The sequence below is a fragment of the Chiloscyllium plagiosum genome, chromosome 1, assembly GCF_004010195.1.
Source record: "Chiloscyllium plagiosum isolate BGI_BamShark_2017 chromosome 1, ASM401019v2, whole genome shotgun sequence".
NCBI classification, from domain to species: Eukaryota; Metazoa; Chordata; class Chondrichthyes; order Orectolobiformes; family Hemiscylliidae; genus Chiloscyllium; species Chiloscyllium plagiosum.
This window is the reverse complement of record NC_057710.1, coordinates 32,225,953-32,233,160: the sequence shown is the minus strand read 5'-3', so window position 1 is coordinate 32,233,160 and position 7,208 is coordinate 32,225,953. Positions and strand designations below refer to the sequence as shown.

The following is a 7,208-nucleotide window of genomic DNA, read 5'->3' as shown; positions in this document are numbered from 1 at the left end:
CACCAATCCTTGTGGCACTCCACTGGTCACAGGCCTCCAGTCTGAAAAACAATGCTCCACCACCATCCTCTGTCTTCTACTTTTGAGCCAGTTCTGTATCCAAATGGCTAGTTCTCCCTGTATTCCATGAGATCTAACCTTGCTATTCAGTCTCCCATGGGGAACCTTGTCGAACACCTTACTGAAGTCCATATAGATCACATCTACTGCTGTGCCCTCATCAATCATCTTTGTTACTTTATCAAAAAACTCAATCAAGTTTGTGAGACATGACTGCTGTAAAATGACCCTGGAGGGAATGTGGTGAACAAGAAACGGCTGAGGAATTGAATAATTACTTTGCATTAGTCTTCACAGTGGAAGACATGAGTAATATCCCAAAACTTCAAGCATACGGGGGCAGAGGTGAGTATGGTGGCCATCACCAAGGAGAAGGTGTGAGAAAAACTGAATGGCCTGAAGATGGATAAATCGCCCCAGATGGACTACACCCCAGAGTTGTAAGGGAGATAGCTGAAGAGATGGTTGAGGTGTTAGTAGGATCATTCAGGAATTGCTAGAATCAGAAAGGGTTCCATAGTACTGGAAAATCACTAACGTGACACCCCTGGTTAAAAAGGCAGTAAGGCAAAAAATGGAAAATTACAGATTGATTAGCTTAACCTTGGTCATGGGTAAGGTCCTGGAATCCGTAATGAAGGATGAGATTTCTGAATGCTTGGGAACGTATGGTAAAATAGGGCAAAGTCAGCATGGAGAGATGATGCTTGACAAATCTGCTAGAATTCTTTTGAGGAAATAGTGAGCAGGTTAGACCAAGGAGAGCCAGTGGATTTCAAGATGGTCTTTGACAGGATGCAACACAGGAGGCTACTGAGTAAGGGCCCATGGTGTTTGGAGTAAGGTGTTAGCATGGATAGGAGCTTAGCTGTCTAGCAGAAAGTAGAGAGTAGGGATAAAAGGGTCCATCTCAGGATGGTAGCTGGTGACAAGTGGTGTTCCTGAAAGCTCTGTTGGGACCATAGCTTTTCACTTTATACATTTAATGGTCTAGATGAAGGAACTGAAGGTGTATGGCTAAGTTTGTAGACAATACAAAAATAAGTGGAAGGACAGGTAGTATTGAGGAGCTGGGGAGGCTGCAAATGGATTTGGAGTGTGGGCAAAAAAGTGGCGGATGGAGTACAATGTGGCAAAGTGTGAGGTCCTGCACTTTAGTCCTTGCCTCTATTCTTCCTACCAATTTCTAAATGGGGAGAAACTTTTGAAGTCTGAAGTGCAAAGGGACTTGGGAGTTCTAGTTCAGGATTCTCTCAAGGTAAACTTGCAGGATGAGTCAGTAGTTAGGAAGGAAAATGCAGTGAAGGCATTTGTTTTGAGAGGCCTTGAATATAAAAGCAGGTATGTACTTCTGAAGCTATATAAGGCTTTTGTCAGACCAGATTTGGAATATTGTGTGCAGTTTTGGGCCCTATATCTCAGGAAGGATGTACTGGCCTTGGAGCATGTTCAAAAGGCGTTTGAGAATTGTCACAGGAATGAACAGCTTATATATGAGGAATGTTTATATATATATATTGGAGTTTAGAAGGATGATGGGGAGATCTAATTGATACATTCAGAATACTGAAAGGCCTGGACAGGGTGGATGTTGGGAAGATGCTTCCATTGGCAGGAGAGACTAAGATCTGAGGGCATAGTGCTGGAGTAAATGGAAGACGATTTAGAACAGCGATATGGAGAAACTTAAGCTAGAGTATGGTGAATCTATGGAATCATTGCCATAGAAAGCTGTGGAGGCCAGGTCATTGAGTATATTTAAGACTGAGATAAGCCTTGATACTCAGAACTTATGGGGAGAATGGGATTGAGAAACTTATCAGCCATGATTGAATGACTGGGCAAATTTTATGGGCTGAATGGCCCAGTTTCTGCTCCTATATCTTAAGGTTATTGGCAAGGTGCAGAAGTAGGTTCATGGATGTTCTTCAATCTGCCTGTTGCCTCTTTGCTCCATGTAGCCAAAAGATAAGGTGTGAAGTAGCATACTCGGTGCATACATGGAATGTGGTTTCTTATTTGTAAAATTATATTAATATGATCACACTAAGTTGAATTCAGACTAACCAATACAAAATTTCTCAACATACAGAAATTGCTTACTTTGCTCTTTTTGGTTGCTTATTTGAGCCACTGGGAACTAACAATTACATTACTTCTAGTTTCTGTCATTATTACTTTGGCAAATAGAAGCAGCTATTGCAATCAGTTTATTTTATAAAATGGTTGTGCCATACAAGTTTGACACTTGGCGTAATTAGGCAAAAGATGATGAACTAGCAAAACCTCCATGCATCTCCACTTCTAGGAGTGGTGAAAGGTGAATCTATAGACTTGGGAAGAAGGAAGTATTCCACTAAAACAGGCTTTACCTAAAATTTGGATCAGTGCTTTGAATACTCAGGATAGAAAACAGAGCTTTAAATTAATGGCTGGGTGATGAAATGATCTAGAAACGATCATGTTCAAAACCAATGTAAGATGCTTAGAATGTCTAGCATAGTAGCAATTTGTGGTAAGACGGAGTGTGCCTGGAAAGAATGGAGAGCTTAAATAAAGGTAATGGCCATTAGTGTCTGTGGTGATGTCAGCAACAAAGTAGGAAAAAGGTAGCGTTCACTGCACTATATTTGCAACACACTCGCAACTAACACCAAGCTAGCGCAGGTGCATTAGGTGATCTGGAAGACAAGTGGAATGTTGATCTTTATTTCGAGGAGGTTGGAGTATAAGAAAAGAAGTCTTCGTGCAACTATACCAAGTGCTGGTGAGATCCCATCTACAGTACTGTGAGCAGTTTGGTGCCCTTATTTAAGGAAAGATATCGCATCATTAGAAGCAGTTCAGAGAAGGTTCACCAGGAGGACCCTTGTCATGGAGGGATTATGTTAAGAGCAATGGCCAAACCTATTTGGAGTCTCTTCATTACAGTTTAGAAGACTGAGAGGTGACTTCATGAAACATAGGATTTTTAAGGGCCTTGACAGCGTAAGTGCTGAGAGCATGTTTTCTCACCAGAGGATCGAGGACACACACTCAGGATAAAGGTGCCCAATTTAAGACTCGGATGAAGAAGAATTTCTTTGAGGGTTGAGAATCTTTGGAACACCTTGCCACAGAGAACTATAGTGGCTATGTCCTGTATACATTCAAGGTAGGGAGAGATTTTTGATCAGGAGGGGTCAACAGTTATGGGAGAAAAGTGGACATTAGTAATGTTGGATCAGTCACGATTCCATTGAATGGTAGAGTAGGCTTGAGGGTGCAAATAGCCTACTTCTGTTTCTATTTCTTGTGGTTTAATTAATTCTTCCATTTTGCTATGAATAGCACCGATACAGATAAATTGGTTTGATCTAATAGTTAGTCAAAAAGTGTGGCACTAGAAAAGCACAGCTGGTCAGGCAGCATCCGAGGAACAGGAGAGTTGAAGTTTCGAGCATAAGCTCTTTATCAGGAATGGGAGGGGTGCTAAGGGGGCGAAGAGATAAATGGGAGGGGAGTGGGGCTTGGGAGGGGGAAGGTAGCTAGGTATATGATAGATAAAGGGTGAGGGGAGTGATGGTGATAGGTCAGAGTGGAAGGTGGAATGGATAGGTGGGAAGGAAGGTTAGTTGGTCTATAGACAGTTCCAGCAGCCCAATGCAAGTCGGAGAGGAGTCAGCATTAAGAACTTTGTCAATTCAGAATGTTGATCATCACTGTCCCTGCGTTGTATGGGCACTAGGAAATTGGATAGTTTGATCTCTTCCTGAACATTGGGAAGTAGGTTCTGTACTCTTGGAAACTGAGGCCATTGGAAGTGAGCAATAATCTGCTCAGGAAGAATGTGGCTATGGTTATCAGGAGACTGACAGAGGGTGATGAGGGGCATGAAGGAGATGGAGGTGCCAGCCTTGGTACAAGTAAACTTTAGAAACTTAGGCCTGATTGAGAAGCAGTACCAAATGAGATTGTTACTCTTTAAGCAATTACTCTTAAATGATCTGTCCATCTTTGTGGTTCCCATACTTGCATCACTAATTGCCATGCCTTGCCAGTAGCAATCAAGACCACTGTGACCTTGAATTTCTAACTGTGGCCAGACAGGTTGCCCAAAATAATTAATGATGAACTTTGAAGTGGCCATAAACTAAAATATCCTGGGAAAGGAAAACCAGCTTGACTAACATGATGCCAAAAAGCATCATGCAGAACTCTGACAGCTTGCAAACTAGCCTGATAGCTGCAGTCCCTGCAATAGACACTTGAAGTTGGATTTGAATAGGATAGTGGAATGTCACCCTTTGGACAATTGAAGCATCGAGTCATTCGCCAGACACTGAGGTGCCAACACCCTTATTTGAAAGAGGCTATGTGCACCCAGCACCCACCGTAATGGACACAAGAGCAACCCTGCTATAAATGTGCTAATGCCTGGTTGGGTCCAAATGATCAGGGTAATTGAACCTAATCGATCCACTGAAAGACACTCGAGACCTTCAAGGCATAAAGACTTTGGACTGTAAGAATCACTGCCAAATCTTGCTCAGCGCAGTAACTCGAGAATAATCACTGAAAGAGAAAACACCCCTGAGACCCTCTGGAGAAGACTAGACAATATCACCACTTGGACCCTGGCCAAGTTCTAGTGTTGTGGTATACAATCATAAAAGTTTTTGTAGTATTTATTGTTAGTTTATAATATACTTTATTGTTCTATAATTGTGTTAAATACACAATAATATTTGCTTATCATTTATTAAAGTTCTTTTGCTGTATGTAAGAATTTCAACAGTGTAGTAGATGTAACAGCTGGCCTTTTGAAGGGTCACCTATGAATCTCTGCAATATCTTAGACCAGCATGCAGCTGCTATCATCCAGGTGGAAGGTAGCCTCCTTGTCAAGGCTGAATAGCATATGGTACTCACAATCTTTTGGGATATTGGGTACGATATTGGTCCGGTCAGTTTGCTACCTAAAAAGCACCCTGGTTTTGGTGGTCTGCTGTGCTGTGAGACTTGACCCTCAGGAGACCTGCAGATCTTGAGCTGCCTAAGCTTTAGACACATTGTGAAGGCATGCATGGACCAACTCGAGTAAGTCAAAGAAGCTTAAAGTTTCTGAAGGCAAGTCTGTAAGGTGATTTTGGATGAAAAATCTTTATCGTTGTTGAATCATTGAAATCATTGTTGCAACTGTCATTCCAGGGTAGGCAAGGAAACAGCTCAGTGGGGAGAAAGGACTGAATGTAGAGGGAAATGATGCTGAACAGAGATGGGAGCTGCTTCATGACCATGTGAGGGTCTGCCATATTCTTGAAGGGGATCTCCTCCACCTCCATAAACTTCAGCTTTGATTTCAGATTGGCATTAATGAGGTGAGGGCCTGTTCTTCCCAGTGTGTTTGGCTTCCACTCCTCTATGACATCCTGTTATCGTGGTCCAATTAGGCACCTAATTATAGATGGATAAAAGTTCTGCTGAGGGATTATGAACCAATTGAAAAAAACAGACCCAAAAAATTTGTAGTTTCCAGATTACTACCTGAGCCACAAGCTAATTGGCAGAGTCAATGAGATTAGAGGTAAATACATGGTTCCAAGACTGGTGTGGGAGAAATAGGTTTGAATTCATGGAACAATACCACCAGGACTGGAAAGAGAGCTGTTCTGATTGGATGGGCTATACCTGAATCATGCTGGGACCAGAGTCATGATGAATCTCCTAACTAGGCTTCAAACTAAGTAATGGGAGGTGGGTGCAGTTGTATGGAAAACTGTGGAAAAGTGGGGTGGGTGGGCGCTCGGGAGAGATTAAAATTTCTAGAACAAGTGATATGACAGTATGGGATGGGTCAGAAACTAACTTCAGGGACAGCAGATAAGGGGACAACTACAAAATGGTGCAGTTTATGCAGGACTGAGGGTGCTATATTTAAATACACAGTATACAAAACCAAGGCAAATGCACTTCTAGTGCAGATTAAAATTGGCATGTACGATGTGTGCATCACCCAGATGATGGGTTGGGGGAATGAGGGTTGGGAACGAAATATCTAAGGTACACTGAAGGGGGCGGGCTTTTTTCTTAATCAGTCAGAGATGTATAACAGAGAAACAGATCCTTTTGGTCCAACTCGTCCATGCTGAACAGATATCCTAAATTAACTAATCCAATTTGCCAACACTTCGCCTGTATCCCTGTAAACCCTTACTATTCACATAACCATCCGGATGCCTTTTAAAATATTGTAATTCTACCAGTCTCCATCACTTCCTCTGGCAGCTCATTCCATACATTCGCCACCATCTGTGTGAAAAAGTTATCCCTTACGTCCCTTTTTTTTAATATATCTTTTTCCTCTAGCCCCTAGGGCGGCACGGTGGCACAGTGGTTAGCACTGCTGCCTCACAGCGCCTGAGACCCGGGTTCACTATCTTTTTCCTCTAGCCCCAAACCTATGCCCTCTCATTCTGGACTCCCCCACCCCCACCCCAGGGGAAAGACTTCGTCTATTTACCCTAATCATGCCCCTCATGATTTTATAAGCCTTTATAAGGTCACCCCTCAACCACCGACGTTCCAGGGAATACAGCTTCTCCCTATAGCTCAAACTCTCCAACATCCCTGTAAATCTTTTCTGAACCCTTTCTAGTTTCACAACATCCTCTCTAAGAGGTAGACCAAAAATACACACTAATCCAAAAGTAGCCTAACCAATGTTCTGTATAGCCGGAACATGACCTTGCAACTTCTATACGCTCTGCTCTGACCAATAAAGGAAAGCATACTTAATGCCACCCTCACTAACCTATCCACCTGTGACTCAACTTTCAAGGAGCTAAGAACCTGCACTTCAAGGTCTCTTTAGAACATAGAACAATACAGCACAGAATAAGCCCTTCGGCCCATGATGTTGTGCTGAACATTTGTCCTAGCTTAAGCACACATCCATGTACCTATCCAATTGCCGCTTAAAGGTCACCAATGATTCTGACTCTGCCACTCCCACAGGCAGCGCATTCCATGCCCCTACCACACTCTGGGTAAAGAACCTACCCCTGACATCCCCCCCCCCCCCCGCCATACCTTCCACCCTTCACCTTAAATTTATGTCCCCTTGTAACACTCTGTTGTACCCGGGGGAAAAAGTTTCTGACTGTCTA

General features: G+C 42.9%; 1 protein-coding gene across 3 annotated transcripts in view; it reads left to right on the top strand.

Moving 5' to 3' along the window:
• Positions 1-7,208, top strand: part of LOC122563508 (zinc finger and BTB domain-containing protein 7C) — a 240,135-nt gene that overhangs the window by 14,654 nt on the left and 218,273 nt on the right. The window contains exon 2 of one of the 3 annotated variants that reach the window (XM_043717351.1): positions 5,251-5,420. The exons of the other annotated variants lie outside the window; for them this stretch is intronic. The gene's annotated coding sequence lies outside the window, so the exon portion shown is untranslated. The remainder of the gene's footprint in view (positions 1-5,250; positions 5,421-7,208) is intronic. 3 annotated transcript variants of the gene reach the window in all.